A 16,221-nucleotide genomic window follows, 5' to 3' on the forward strand; every position below is an offset into this window, starting at 1 on the left:
ATGGCACAATCTCAGCTCACTGTAACCTCTGCCTCCCAGGTTCAAGTGATCCTCCTGCCTGAGCCTCCCTAGTAGCTGGGATTACAGGCACACACCACCACGCCTGGCTAAGTTTTGTATTTTTAGTAGAGATGGGGTTCCACCGTGTTGACCAGGCTGGTCTCGAACTCCTAGCCTCAAGTGATCTGCCTGCCTTGGTCTCCCAAAGTGCTGGGATTACAGGAGTGGTCACTGAGCCTGGCCTAAAATAGCCAATATTTAAAAATTAATTGCAAACCACTAGCTATGCTTTTGGTGTAAGAAATGTTCCATGTGTAGGTTCCTCTTTTCTCCTCAGTTTCATCATCTGTAAAATGGGGATGACAGCATAACTACCTCACTGGATTACTGTGAAGATTAAATGAGTTAATTTAAGAAAAGCAGGCTGCGCACGGTGGCTCATGCCTGTAATCCCAGCACTTTGGGATGCCAAGGCAGGCGGATCATGAGGTCAGGAGATCAAGACCATCCTGGCTAACACGGTGAAACCCTGTCTCTACTAAAAATACAAAAAAAATTAGCCGGACGTGGTGGCACATGCCTGTAGTCCCAGCTACTCAGGAGGCTGAGGCAGGAGAATGGCATGAACCTGGGAGGCGGAGCTTGCAGTGAGCCAAGATCGTGCCACTGCGCTCCACACTCCAGCCTGGGCGACAGAGCAAGACTCTGTCTCAAAAAAAAAAAAAAAAAAAAAAAGAAAAGAAAAGTGCCGAGAATGGTGCCTGCCACGCAGTAAACTGCTGTATATAAGGCCACTAGTATTATTATTTCTAAAGAGTACTGCTCTCCAATCACCTTCTAGAAGATATTTTCATTCTCCAAAGAACAAGGAATCACAAATCTTCAAGACAAAGAAGCTTTTGAGGTATATCCTCTACCCCCAACCCCTTATTTGACTGTTCAAGCAACTGTGGCCCAGCAGGAGTGAGTAGCCTAGAAGCAATTACCTTAAGCAAGCACAGACCAGTAAGGCATTCTTGTCTGCAAATGAGTGGCCAGTTGCAGCTGAGCCGGCAGCTTCACTATCAAGTTCTCTCAAACTAACTACGTGCCAGGAGCAGGAAAAATGGTTTGACACATCTGCTGTGGCATCAGGGGACAGTCTCAGGAAGCTAGGCTCCCTGATCCTATCAGGAAAGACACCCTGTTTACAAAATTCAGTCCCCTGCCATTCTCTGAAACTAAATCCAGCCACAAAATCACAGACGCCACTTCTTTCCGAAGCCTGCCTGTGTGGAAGGACTGACCAAGAAGACTCTGATATTTCTATTACAGAAAACAGCCCATTCCAGTTGACCCTCTTTTGTCCTATCAAGTTCATGGGCTGTCAACCTGGGTAAGTTTTTATTTTGCTGCCTTTTTTTTTAAGAGACAGGGTCTTGTTTGGTTGCCCAGGCTGGAGTGCAGTGGCGCCACGATCAGCTCACTGTAACCTCTAACTCCTGGATGCAAGTATCCTTCTGCCTCCCAAAGTGCCAGGACTACAGGCATAAGCCACTGCCCCTGGTCCCTTACTTTGCTTTTTGATCATGCAGAGAAGCTGGGCTTATGTTCACACACATTTCCTTAAAATAATGATGAATACACAGAGGCACTTACTGGCACCACTTCACCACACACGCATATTAGAATGGGACATTTTCAACTAAAGAAATAGGTCTTGTTTTCTTCCATAATTATATATTCACCATAATTTGGTAAGTAGAGAAAAACAGAAGAAAATAAGACTCACCTGTTATTCTACCATACAGCCATACATACCAGTTACATGTGGTAAATCTGTATCCAATATTTAAAAATTGAGAATATATGATTTATATATGTATTTTTATCTCCTGTTTTTTCACTGTACATGCTATCAATGCATTCTGTTAGTGACTGCTTTGGCCAGCTATATTTGTTTTCCTAAAAGTTATTTCCATTTTTCACCATTATAAAAAAGGCCAGGATGAACATTCTTGGGCATAAATCTTTGTATATACACTTAACATTTCCTTTAGAAAAATTTCTAGAAGTGCAACTACAGGGTAAAAGGGTATGAAGAATTTTAAGACGTTTGACATATACAGCCAAATGACATTCCCAGAAAGACTGCAGCAAACCACACTTCCACCTGCATATGAGCACCTGGAGTTTTCCTCCATCTTTATGTCCAGCTCAAGGACTCTCCAAGGTGCACACTAGTACTACCCACTGGCCACCTCTGCCTCAGGTCCCATAAGCACTTACACTTCAGAGTGTCCCAACCTAGGTGCATCTTGCAATCCCAGTCACCAGATCTGTTCTCTCCTAAGCACCTGTCTTAGAAGGCAGCAATAAGAGAACAGGCATACCCCTTCCAGTGGTTGGAGTCACTTACCTTAAAGGCATACTTCCATTATGCACATTAATATTTTTAAGTTGTTTTTTAGTAGTCTGATGAAACAATTCCATCTAAAGAACTGAGACCCTCTCTCTAAAATAGAGCTGCTCTTACTCCTTTGGCTAGTGCACAGGAAATGCTAACAAAGGCTTGTTCTCCAGGAGCCTGTTGAGGGTAAAGGTCCTAAATCCAACTCTGCCCATTTACTATCAGTGGAGCCTGAGGCACATTACTTATTCCGAGTCTCAACTGTAAGTGGTGACTGAAAGCAGCCACCTTGAATTATGGAGCATGATATGTTCATGATGTCCGTGGCGCATCTAGCATGGTGCCCAGCATAGCACAGGCACCCAATAAACGGCAGCACTTGCTGCTGTGGCCGCTGTGGCTGTCTGCTTTCTTGACCTTGAGCATCTCACAGCATTGCACATCACTGATTACCTTGCCACAATTTCAGCCTCCATCTCTTTGGCCACATTTAATATAGTTGCTTTCTGACAAGAGGATGGAAGATATTAATACCTGAATCTCACACAGATCCTCACACATACATGTACATTCCTAAGGGTGTGTTACTTCTGACAAGCCTCTGCAGAAAGTTGGTGCTAGGCATTGGAAGTTCTTACCCAAACCAAACAGACCATGCAGGCTCAAAGGGCCAGTCAAGTACTTGGCCCCCTTTTCAGTAAAAGAGGCCCAGCAGTTCTTCTTTCCTGAATAATTAATGATTGACATCAGGTGCTTCGATTAAAAGCCGCCCGGCTGTTCTTGCCACAGCTGATTGGACCAGAAGCAGTCCATCAGCAGAAGGCAACCATCTGTGCACTGGAAGGACGGGGCCTGCTTCCAATTGCCCCAGGCAAAGACTCTGCCCTACAGTAGACGTTGCCATATTGAAGGTGGTGGTGGATGTGACCCACTCACAACTGCTTTCTGGAAGGGATATGTGCTTAGTGAACAAGCAGTCCTGTGGACCTCTCAAGCTTGCTGTTGCCCCAGGGGAGGCTGGCTTGCCACATCCTATGTTGCATTTCCCAGTCTTGGGAATCTGGGACACCTTGGATTTCCAGGCTGGGATGATCCCAAGCTACTATCTTCAATTCCTGCATCCACACCCATCCTGAGGTCAGTCAGAATAGGCTGCTTTTCTTTTTATATAAGTTGATGTTTTTTTCAAATTACAAACATAATAGAAGCTTAATTTAACAAATGAAATGGCACAATACAGTGATAAAGGCAAAGTTGATTTTTAACTCCTGGTCACTACTTATCAATGATGTGACCAATAACGCCAGCCTTTGTTTCCTTCCACATCTATCTCCCCACTCAAATACATATATACAAACATATGTACACATACATAGGAGCTTGCTTATTTGTTTTCATGAAAATAGAACCTTTGCAGAGAAAGGGGAATGCTTACACACTCTTGGTGGGAGCGTAAATTGGTTCAACCATTGCGGAAACTAGTGTAGGGATTCTTCAAAAAGCTGAAAACAGAATTACCATTTGACCCAGCAATCCCATTACTGGGTATACACCCAAAGGATTATAAATTGTTCTGTTATACAGACACATCCACACGTATGTTCACTGCAGCGCTATTCACAATAGCAAAGACTTGGACTCAACCTAAATGCCCATCAATGGTAGACTGGATAAAGAAAATGTGGTACATTTACAGCATAGAATACTGTGCAGCCATAAAAAAAGAACAAGATCATGTCCTCTGCAGCAACATGGATGGAGCTAGAGGCCATTATCCTCAGCAATCTAATGCAGGCCAAAAAACAAATACCACATGTTCTCACTTACAAGTGGGAGCTAAATGATAAGAACATACGGACACAAAGTGGAGCAACAGACACTGGGGCCTACCTGAGGGTGGTGGGTGGGAGGAGGGAGAGGAGCAGAAAAAATAACTATTGGGTACTAGGCTTAGTACCTGGGTCACAAAATAATCTAGGTATAAACTCTGGCATGACTATACCTATATAACCGGCACATGTACTCCCAAACCTAAAATAAAATTTTTTTTAAAAAGTTAAAAAGATTATTTTAAAAAGAGAAAGGAAATAGAAATGATTATACACATTATTTTATGGGCTTTTTTCATTTAACACTATATCAGGGACATCTGTACAAAATATGTACGTATGCATTGTGGGAGTTCAGTCAGGCTGGTGGGAAAAACTTTAAGATGAAGTTATAGGATAGAGATACAAATCTTCTTGGAAGGCTGGAAGGTTTTGCAAAAGTCTCAGGATAGGGCTATGGCTGAAAGCAGCCTAATCCTTGAGTAAATGGCTTAAAAGTAGGTATAAAGGAATGTAGAATAGTTTATCTAAATAGGTTGTTTACTCATGTGGTCCTAAGACCAACCTTTGATCAACCTCGGGTGCATAATTGCTCTCTACTCCGGGTATTGGCAACCAGGTCAATTATCCTATAGTGGTGTTTATTCAAAGCCTTTGTCATTAAATGTATGCTGAATAAATGCTAGCAGGGTCAGTGAGTCAGGACCTTGGCTGCAAGTCTTTTTTTTTTTTTTTTTTTTTGAGATGGAGTCTGGCTCTGTCATCCAGGCTGGAGTGCAGTGGCCGGATCTCAGCTCACTGCAAGCTCCGCCTCCCGGATTTACGCCATTCTCCTGCCTCAGCCTCCCGAGTAGCTGGGACTACAGGCGCCCACAACCGCGCCCGGCTAATTTTTTGTATTTTTAGTAAAGACGGGGTTTCACCGTGGTCTCGATCTCCTGACCTTGTGATCCGCCCGCCTCGGCCTCCCAAAGTGCTGGGATTACAGGCGTGAGCCACCGCGCCCGGCCGGCTGCAAGTCTTTACAGCACTCTCCTTGGAGTCTGTAAGTGGCCCAGATGCTCAGCCAGACTGACAGGCATAATATCTGTGTCAGTGTAGGTTATTCATTTGTTGCTAGGTCAGGGTCTGGGGGTTAAACCCCCGCAGTGCATATATGTCTTTTCTAAAAATTCTAACATTCCCTGAGTATATCTATTCTATGCAGTTTTACGAAACTGACTGGACATATCCCAATCCAGTCGAGACTTGAGGTCTCTTTTCCTCTTACTAAATGTGGCAGGCCCAAAGTGTTTCACCCTCTCAAACAGCATCTTCCCCTTCTAGGAAACTGTTCTGCATCCAACTTAATACAGTGTTAGTGCAAACTGCCAATCTTAAAAACCCATCCCCCTCGCTACAGAGAGAGGCAAGTGCCTGAATCCTTCCCAAGACAGCTCTAGGCTTGTATGGAGTAAAGCAGAATGCTGGAGGAGAAGAGGACTCTCTTTTCTCCTTGGTCAGAAGCCATAAGGGCTTCAGGTGGCTCTGCCCCCCAGCTTGTAGAAATGTCTGAGAAAATAAAGCTGGCACGTGGAGAGAAGCAGAAATAGGAAATGGAGAGAGACTGGGGAAATTGGTGTACTTCAAGGACCTAGTCCCAATACCCAGTGGGCCCAGCTCCTACATTTCCTTTGATTCTGTGAGTTTCAGGATCTGTTAAAAAAAAAAAAAAGAAGGCTCCCTTTTTGCTTAAGCTGGTCTAAGCTGGGTTTTCAGTCCATGGTAGACAAGAATCATAAACAAAACAAACACTGTTTAGGCTACAATTTTCACTTCAATATTGCTTGATCCATAGATGACAAACATTCTTCCATATTTGCTACCAAGTTCTGCAATTCTTTCTCTTTTTCTATTTAAATTTCAATAGCAAAAAAAAAAAAAAAGAAAGAAAGAATCCATTGCTGGGAATATGGGCAGTATTACTAGAAAGTTCTGCAATACTTCCAAGGACAACACCTGAGCAGCTTCCAGCTGTGCTTTAAATTCTCCTAGGGCTGTGTCACTGGCAGAATAATGTAACTGTTGTGTAACTGTTCCACAAGAAAGGGGAGAAACTTAATTACCACTTGGTTTCTTTGTCAGAACTGCCAAAATGGCACCAATTCAATGTTTCTGCCTATTAACATTCTGTTAGGTGCCGTCCATATTTTTAAATAAAGGCAATACAGAGACTGTCACAAAAACCAGCCTAGATTTACATAATATACTTATTCATTTCTATTTTTGTTTTCAGATAGAATTAACATGGAAAGATATTCTTAGCTTACATGTTATCTAAGCTGTCTATGAAAATAAAGTTAGAAAAATCTTAAAGTTTCTTAATATTTCAGATTCTTACCAAAAATTAACAAAAAAACAAATGTTTGCCCTAGAGAGATTAACAGAATCAGATTGTGGGAAGGCCTTTTTGCATCTTGAAGTCAGAATTGTTCTTCCCACCATGAGCCAGAGCATTGGAATTAATGTTTCTGTGAGCCAAATTTCCACAAAATTGGAAAGAGTCTCTTTGTTTCTATACCCTGGGTTTCCCACAGCCCAGTGACCAAGTGCAAAACTCACTTTTGTTCTATAAGATGATTCACCACTGTCAAGGGGGAAACAAAGTGAAGACCTACAACAGGATTACAAACTACTGAAGCTTGTCTCTTCCCCCACAGGGAGCAGCTTCTATTTTTTGGTCAAGTTGTTGTGGCCTATTTACGTGAAAGACAATGAGTCAGGTGCTTCCTTTGCAAGCCTTGTACATGTCTCGTGCACTGTTCGGATCAAATACCTCTAGATACATGGTGCACTTTCATGCCCTTGATTTCTTTATGGCCAAGACTGTCCATTCACTGGGAAGAACTCCAAACTCTCCTTTTAGGTTTTAAAATTTCAATTCCTTTCTTTCTATCACCGTAACTTATTTTAATCCATCCGCAGTTGAAAAAGTAACTGAACTGAACTGAACTTACCACTCACATGTGCTAACTAGGCAATTTCCCTAAAAAAATAAAAATAAAAATAAATTATTGGCATCTCTATTTATATGCTTGAGCCCACCTGAACCCTCTCAACTTTCTAGAAGTTAACTTCTTGGACATGAGTGCATTCTGCAGGTTCAGAACATTTTTTCCACATATTTTATTTTTAAAAACATCTACTGAAAATATACTTTGAAATATATATCATGTCAATTTGGAAAGATAGGAATATGACATCACAGAGGGTGGCAGAAGACTAATGATAATTTTGAAATAATAAATGTAATACTACTCAGAGATGGAATCAAGAAAAAGTGCCAGTAGCTATAACTTGGAAATCCATAAAATAAACTTCCAAAGTCTGAAAAAGCATCATTTCCACCTGGTTCATATAACAAATACTCTATGTATTTAAAGTTGTGTGGGAAGCCAAGGAAATGGGTGAATCTACCTAGCAATTTGGAAGGGCAGGACATTACCACAATCTCTGGACTGCAGAGACAAAGTAAGAAAGCAGAGTTAACAAAGCCCAAAGGCTGATCTCAGCTGCAGAAGCTCAAACAGGCTGGACTGCCCAGATGGAACTAGATTAGTGAAGACCAAACCAGGGCAGAGAGAGAGAGAGAGAGAGAGAGATAAAGAGAGAGAGAAATTTTCTGGCCTCTCCCTTTCTCCTGTCCTCCAATGTTACCAGGATTTCCTATTGTTGAAAACCAGGAGGGGGCCAGCTTGGGAACGTGACCTGCAGGAGTCAGCCCTTCTGCCATACAAAAAGCAAGGGATGGATCTAACAGCAAACTGGTCAAGGACCAGCACAAGAACACTAACAGGACTGCATCACCTGCCTCACTTTGAGATCAGAGAGAAGTGGGGGCCAGCTATTACTATGGAAGACCAGGAGTTACTGATGACAAAAGCACAGGGGTCAGAGCCCTGGCCAGGGGGCGAAGCCCGGCAATCACATGGCCATGGCACACCCTGGCGGGGCCTTCTGCCCTCCCCCGCCCTGCTCCAGGGTGAGCCTTGTGTCTCGGAGTTGGCAGGCAGGATGGACGGCAAGCAAACTAGAAGAAGTAGAAGAAAGGGAGGCAGGAGAAAACACAGTTCCATATAACATACAGAGAAGGCTCTAAAGGCATATAACCTGGAAAATGCCAGAGGTTATTGCCTGGTGTGAGGGCCTGATGCAGAAATGGGTGCCCAAAGGGGACTACAGCCTTGTCTATGTTGTATTTCTTTTTCTTATAGGGGGAATATGGACATTTATGTACAATTTTAAAATATATTTTTTTAAAAGAAGAAATTATTTTTAAAGAGGCAAGAGACAGTTGTCATCCGACACAAGAAGTAAGACTGAGTAGAGTTTGGAGATGGAAGAGAAGGAAGCCCAGGCAGCTGGTCATCTGCCTTCCCAGTAGAGAGGGAAGCAGTGTAACTGTTACTATGAAAGGGCCAACCAGTTCCCTAGAGATTACCAGATTTCTCTCCCTTTCATCAAAACAAAATTTTATATTTGAAACCAATTCAGCTTCTAATTGAGAGCAACTATGGTTACTGCTTCTCCAAAAACTGCTATTTTTAGGGTGTCGTGGTGTCTTTGGAGTATGTTCAACATTTCTTATTTCCAAGAAATGAGAAACACAATATTTAATTTTGTTTAGCAAGTGTAATAACTCACCATTATTACAGATTGGGGATAAAAATCAAGTGAATACTTCAGATTATAAAAACCAAATGACAGTACCTAGGCCCAAAGCAGCAGACCTCCTCTGGGAACGTGGAGGGATGTGTCAGGCAGATAAATCAGCCAGTTTCCAATCAAGGCACTGGACCAGCAGTTCGTTCTCTCCTTCGAAGGACATCTGAGACAATAGGCCCTGGAAATTCACTATCTACTTTCAGATGCTACAGAGATTTGCAAATTTGAAAACTAAATGCCATGCTATGCACTCTCCGGGCACTTCATAAACACTTGTTGACTGACTGGCAAACTGAAAACTGATGGAATTGTACATTACCGTTTACTAGCTAAGAACTTCCCTTGCTTCCTGATATTTGTGGATAATTACATTATGATTATGCAGCTGCCAGACACATAGCCTCAATTTTCTTCCTCCTCCGCAGTGAATAGCAAAAAGGCCCAAGCAGAAAACTCCTCTACTTGGGCAATGCCTGGTGGCTTTTTGCCTGAGACAAATTAGTCCAAGCCCAACTCTGTGAGGGGGACTTGGCACCTTGATGCTTTTATCACCCGGCTTCTGGACCAGAAGGTGCTGGGGAGACCAGCCGAGGTGGGAGGTGGGGAATTTTATTTTCCAGCCATCTGTGCATACAACATATGAAAACACAACAAAATCACCATATGGAGCTAAGTTTTAAATATGTCATCAGGCATTCTATGAGTTTAAGAAGAAACCGATTGGCAGTACAGCCTTTTCTGATTACTGAAAGAGAATAATTTATCTCTGGCTTCAAATGGCCCCTGCTCAAACATCCAAACCTCAGGACTCTCTTTTTATTGCTACTATTAATTGGGTTACACTTGAAAATTGCATATTGTTTTTAGAGGGTTTTCTCAGTGATCATCTCATACACAAACCTCACAACAAATCCATGATGTGGGTAGGGCAGACACCATCACTGCTTTGACGAACCCCCTGCTTCCTAACTGATTCATCACCCTCAAACCACCTGCCCCTCCACATACACAGTCCACATCTAATCTGTGTGTGTCTGCTCAGCTGCTTGTGACCTTTAGCGTTCTTCTCATTTCAATGGATATATTTTTGAACCTAGAGAACCACGTCCATTTGGCTCTGTGGAGTATCCAATCCCATTCATCTAAGTGCCAAATCTGGGAGAGCACTTACATCAGAACTACCTGAAATGCTTATTTAAATACCAATTCCTGAGCCTCACCCTGGACTATATCACAACCTGCCTTTTTAGCATACTCCTCAGGGGATCATTACGCACCCTAAGGTTTAAGAATCACGGACACACAGAGAAATGTTTACAGAGCATAAATGGTTGGATGCTAAACTTGATGGCAACAACTTCATGCTCTGGGCAATGTTTCTCAAATTCCACGGGCTCCAATTGAGAGGTCTGCTAGTCTCCCTAATGGTTTCTAAATGTATACTTTTACATCAATAATTTTTAAAAAGATTACCCAAGATAAGAATATTCTGGGTCATCTAGATCACCTTAGGTGGGGGTCACTGGAGCTGTTCACAAACATTTTGGTCCTCCTCACCATCCTGGCACATGGTGGGAATATTCTTTACCCTCTTTGAGGTTGGATGTGGCCATGTCAGTGGAAGTGAGTTGAGTCCAAGTGGAAGATTTAAGAGCCAGTGGGGATTCACTATACCCCCTTCTCCCAGCCACAGAGATGGGGAGGCACTCATTGAGGTAAGAACAGCCATCATCCAGGTCCTGACTACCTTGAACTGAGCCCTACTGCTAGGCATGTAGCAAAAGCAAGAAATGAAATGTTGTTGTTTTAAGCCACTGAGATTTGGGGATTTTTTATTACAGCAGCATGATCTAATTTTTCCTGATAGGTAAATCTGATCACCAAGAACTAGCACATGAATTGGGTGTCTGGGGTTGCCTTTGTATTTATAATCATCTAAATGTCAAGTAATCACCTAGAATGACAGTTTAACTTTTAATTCAATATTTACCAATCTTGAGCCCAAGGATTTTGTCACTGGGATATGTGAGTTCTAAAGTTTGAGAAATATTATTCTGCGCTATAGATGCACAATGAACACTTAGTCCAGACTTAAATAAAGGAGTTGTATGCTTTTAAAAACATCCATCGAATCAATCAGCTCACAAACAGTTGAGGCTTATCAGATTATAAACTCCTTGGGAACAAAGGACCTTATAGGTTGTAGACCTAAAAACATATTAGTTACATTTGACCATTAAAAACTTGACATGATGATTGGGTGTGGTGGCTCATGCCTGTAATCCTAGTGCTTTGGGAGGTCAAGATGGGAAGATTGCTTGAGGCCAGGAGTTCGAGACCAGCCTGGTCCACATAGCAAGACCCCATCTTGTATAAAGAAAAAAAAGAAGAAGGAAAAAAAAAAACTTGACCTGCTAACACAAAAGAAGTTAGAAAGACCTTCCCTGCTGCTGAGAAGCTTATATTATTGGGCAGATAAAACAACATGTGGATGACATATAGACTTCCCTAGTTTGTGGTTCTGACTATAAGTGCTAAATTATTTCATAACAAATGTGAACTGGAGAATTGAGGGATGGGTTTATGGTGGAAGTAAGAATTTAAATGGACTTTGAAAAATAGCAAGGACTGGCTGGGCACAGTGGCTCACACCTGTAATCTTAGCATTTTGAGAGGCCGAGGCAGGCGGATCACCTGAGGTCAGGAGTTCTAGATCAGCCTGGTCAACATGGTGAAACCCTGTCTCTACTAAAAATACAAAAATTAGCCAAGTGTGGTGGCGTGTACCTGTAATCCCAGCTACTCGAGAGGCTGAGGCAGAAGAATCACTTGAACCTGGGAGGCAGAGATAATACTGTTCTTAGTGTGCCTTAGAACTATTTCATATATCTCCATTCAAGAATAAAGCTGGTGCTCAATGATTATTTACTGACTGAATTAATCAATACATGTGGCAGACCCAGTTTGGCAGTCCCAGATTAGATATTCCTTCCCTGCTTAGAGTGAGGATCGTTAAAGTTAACTTGAGTCCAAGTCTATTCAACCTCAGGGACCAAGCCTGACATTAGGCAGGAAAGATTTTAACATGACAAGGAAGCTCAACAGACTTTCTTTCACATTACTGACAATGAAACAAAGATTTCTGTTTCTCTTTTGCCACATCACTTAAAAATGGCCAGACAAGTTTTCACCAGATTTGGTGGTTGTATCTGAGATGCTGTGACTTAAATATGAATTATGAAAATTAATAAGAAATTAATTTCAGGAGAACCTAGAGAACACCCTGAAAAGAGGGCTTGTCATCTTAAACACAGCAACTGAAACTGTGAAACAAAAAGACAACCTTAGGTATCTGCTGATCACACAGACTAAGAAACCATCAACCAAATAACAAATAGTGGTTTCAACCATAAGAAGCAAATCAAGCCACAGGATGGATATTATGAATTGCAGGATTCATTTATTAAATGGTGACAAATCACTTTCCTAAGCAGCTCTGAGGAATCAGATCAGTATAAATAATAATTACAGCTATCACTTGTGGGATTATTATGTGCCAGATACAAGCACTAGCTCATCTAATCCTCATAACCCTGTGAGGAATAAAGTATTGTTATCCCTATGTTAAAGATTAAGAAAGTGGGATACAGAGACATTAAATGACTCTGCAGAGTCACTTGGCTAGAAACTGGTAGGTTCAAATCCAGGTTGTTCAATTTCTGGGTCTAGCCTGACCTTAGGCTTTAGATATGGTAGGAGGACTCCTTGTCTTTTGGGTCTGAGCTGCCTGCAAGGGTACCAGTTCCTCTGGGCCTGGGGCTCTGCCTTGAGCCTCCTCTGTAACATCTCATCCCATCCAAGGAAATTAGAATCCCACCTACAACGCCCTCAACCACCTGTTTTGCTAACAGGCTTCCCTGCACCCTATCATAAATGTACAGTTTTGCTGTAAAAACTTAACTGTCCCAAGGCGGGCGGATCACCTGAGGTCAGGAGTTTGAGACCAGCCTGACCAACGTGATGAAATCCCATCTCTACTAAAATACAAAAATTAGCTGAGTGTGGTGACTGGTGCCTGTAATTTCAGCTACTTGGGAGGCTGAGGCAGGAGAATTGCTTGAACCCAGGAGACAGAGGTTGCAGTGAGACAAGATCACACCATTGCACTCCAGCCTGGGCAACAAGAGCGAAGCTCCACCTCAAAAAAAAAAAAAAAACTTAACTGTCGGCAATTTGCCTGCACTCACTAATTGTTCGAAATAAGTTGGCATAAGCTAAAAAAAAAAATTCAGACAAATCTAGTTAAAGAATCACAACTAGATTATTTATCCCAGTGAGATAAAGAATTGTACTTTAGCCAGGCATGGTGGCTCACATCTGTAATCCCAGCACTTTGGGAGGCTGAGGCGGGTGGGTCACAAGGCCAGGAGACAGAGACAATCCTGGCTAACATGGTGAAACCCCATCTCTACTAAAAATACAAAAAAATTAGCCGGGCATGATGGCGGGCACCTGTAGTCCCACCTACTTGGGAGGCTGAGGCAGGAGAATGACGTGAACCTGGGAGGCAGAGCTTGCAGTGAGCTGAGATCGCACCACTGCACTCCAGCCTGGGCGACAGAGCGAGACTCTGTCCAAAAAAAATACACAAAATAAAAAAAACAACTGTACTTTAGGCAAAGAGTCAATTCATTCTGTCCCACCTCTTTCTTTTTCTTTTTTTTTTTTTTTGGAGAAGGAGTTTCACTCTTTTTGCCCAGGCTGGAGTGCAATGGTGCAATCTTGGCTTACCGCAACCTCTGCCTCCCAGGTTCAAGCGATTCTCCTGCCTCAGCCTCCCGAGTAGCTCAGATTACAAGCACGGGCTACCACACTAGGCTAATTTTGTATTTTTAGTAGAGATGAGGTTTCCCCATGTTGGTCAGGCTGGTCCCGAACTCCTGACCTTAGGTGATCTGCCCACCTTGGCATCCCAAATTACTGGGATTACAGGCATGAGCCACCACGCCCGGCCTGTCCCACCTCTTTCTAATAAACGGAGCAGAAATAATGAAAAGCAGTATCTGGGAAAAACAACATCTGATAAAAACCAGAGAGACAAACACCCTCAGCCATCTTAAAGTGGAACATAAATCTCTGAATTTGGTAGTATAAAGTTATTGAACTCTTCAAGTGACAAAGACATTACAACGTGACCCTCTTTTAGGAATACTTCTTGCAGCCAATGTCAGCTCAGCATAAAATTTCAAACCAGTTATGACAATGGATGCACTTACCTTGCTAAAAGAAAATATAAAGAACTGAGAGGCAGCAGATATCATTTGTATAGGCCCTGACAAGTTCACAGTAGCAATGGCCACTGGGGTTCCAGTAAATGTTTAATTAACAATTGGCTCTCTGGAGGAAAAGGCCATGATTTGTAGGTTTGCTGGTTGCCATGGTGTAAATACTCCCTCAATGGCAGATTTCAAGCTACCAAGGTGACTAATAAACACAACATTGGGCAGAGATATACATAGTTGACTCTCAGGAGCTGGTGTGAGCAGGTTCCTGCCCACTGCTGGCAATTGCTAATACTTATTGGTTATATACTGTGTGCTGGCTATCTAAGTGTTTCATAGTCACCCTCTTTGAATCCTTGTAACAGGCCAATGGGGCAGGTACTATTTTATTCCTATTTTATAGATCAGAGGAAACAAGGTGTTGAAGAGGTTAATTAATTAACTACTCAAAGGCCACACAGCTTGTAAGTGTTAAGAGCTGGCATTTGAATCCTAGCAGTCTGGTTCAATGGGCCATGCTCTCAGCCCTTCTTCAATACTGCCAATTTCATAGGTGGTTAAAGAAGACATTAGGATTATCCAACACCCATCTTAAAGATGATGTGTTACTAAAGATTGCTACTAAAGATTAGGCTCTGGGCTAGGTGCAGTAGCTCACATCTATAATCCTAGCACCTTAGGAGGCTGAAGTGGGTGGACTGCTTGAGCCCAGAAGTTCAATACATACCTGGACAACGTGGTGAAACCCCATCTCTACAAAAAATATAAAAAATTAGCTGAGCATGGTGGTGTGCACCTATAGTCCCAGCTACTTTGGAGACAGAGTCAGAAGTTGAGCCTGGGAGGTCGAGGCTGCAGTGAACTGTGATTGCAACCACAGCACTCCAGCTGGGGTGACAAAATGAGACCCTGTCTCAAAAAAATTTTTTAAAAAAGCAGGCAATGGGGTAAAGAGGAATGGCCCACATCAGCCAAGGAAGGGTGTTTGTCCTCCTCTCTCACAATAAATTTCACCTCATCTTTCAAGGCCCATATCAGTTTTTTTTTTTTTTTTTTTTTTTAATAGGGTCTCACTCTGTTGCCCAGGCTGGAGTATAGTGGCACAATTACAACTCACTGCAGCCTTGACCTCCCAGGTTCAAGTGATTCTCCCACCTCAGCCTCCTGAGTAGCTGGGACTACAGGTGTGTGCCACCACACTGGGCTAATTTTTTGTATTTTTTGTGGAGATGGGGTTTCGCTACATTGCCCAGGTTGGTCTCGAATTCCTGGGCTCAAGTAATCCTCCTGCCTGGGCCTCCCAAAGCACTGGAATTACAGGCATGAGCCAGGTGCCTGGCCCAGATATTCCTTCTTTAGTAGCACTTTCCCCAACTCCCCAGAGTTGTTACTCCCCAAATACCTTTTCTTAAAAAAATTATTTTTTTCCATTAGAAAAAAAATCCATGGTCTGCTGGGCACAGTGGCTCATGCCTGTAATCACAGCACTTCGGGAGGCCAAGGTGGGCGGATCACAAGGTCAGGAGATCGAGACCATCCTGGCTAACATGGTGAAACCCCGTTTCTACTAGAACTACAAAAAATTAGCCGGGCGTGGTGGCGGGCACCTGTAGTCCCAGCTACTCAGGAGGCTGAGGCAGGAGAATGGCCTGAACCCGGAAGGCAGAGGTTGCAGTGAGCTGAGACTGTACCACTGCACTCCAGCCTGGGTGACAGAGAGAGACTCCATCTCAAAAAAAAAAAAAAAAAAAAAAAAAAAAAACGAAAAGAAATACATGCTCAAAGAATATGGAAAAAAAAACAAATAGAATGGAAAGAAATATCTTGCAGTCTCACCTGCCACTCATAGCACTGATATGTATTTGTACTATTGACCTCAGTTCCTTATACAATGATTCTCTACTCATGGGTGACCATCTCCTGGGAAGATTATCAGTGTTACCCACATTTGTATCTACCTTTCACCCCATTCCCACCCGATCTCCACCCCAGCACAACACTCAACTCATAGCTGCCC

At 42.7% G+C, this 16,221-nt stretch overlaps 1 protein-coding gene across 3 annotated transcripts in view; it reads right to left on the reverse strand.

The window, feature by feature from the left end:
• LARS2 (leucyl-tRNA synthetase 2, mitochondrial) overlaps positions 1 to 16,221 on the reverse strand; it is a 160,371-nt gene that overhangs the window by 132,994 nt on the left and 11,156 nt on the right. The window lies entirely within an intron of this gene.

The sequence above is a fragment of the Papio anubis genome, chromosome 2 (genome assembly GCF_008728515.1).
Source record: "Papio anubis isolate 15944 chromosome 2, Panubis1.0, whole genome shotgun sequence".
NCBI lineage: Eukaryota > Metazoa > Chordata > Mammalia > Primates > Cercopithecidae > Papio > Papio anubis.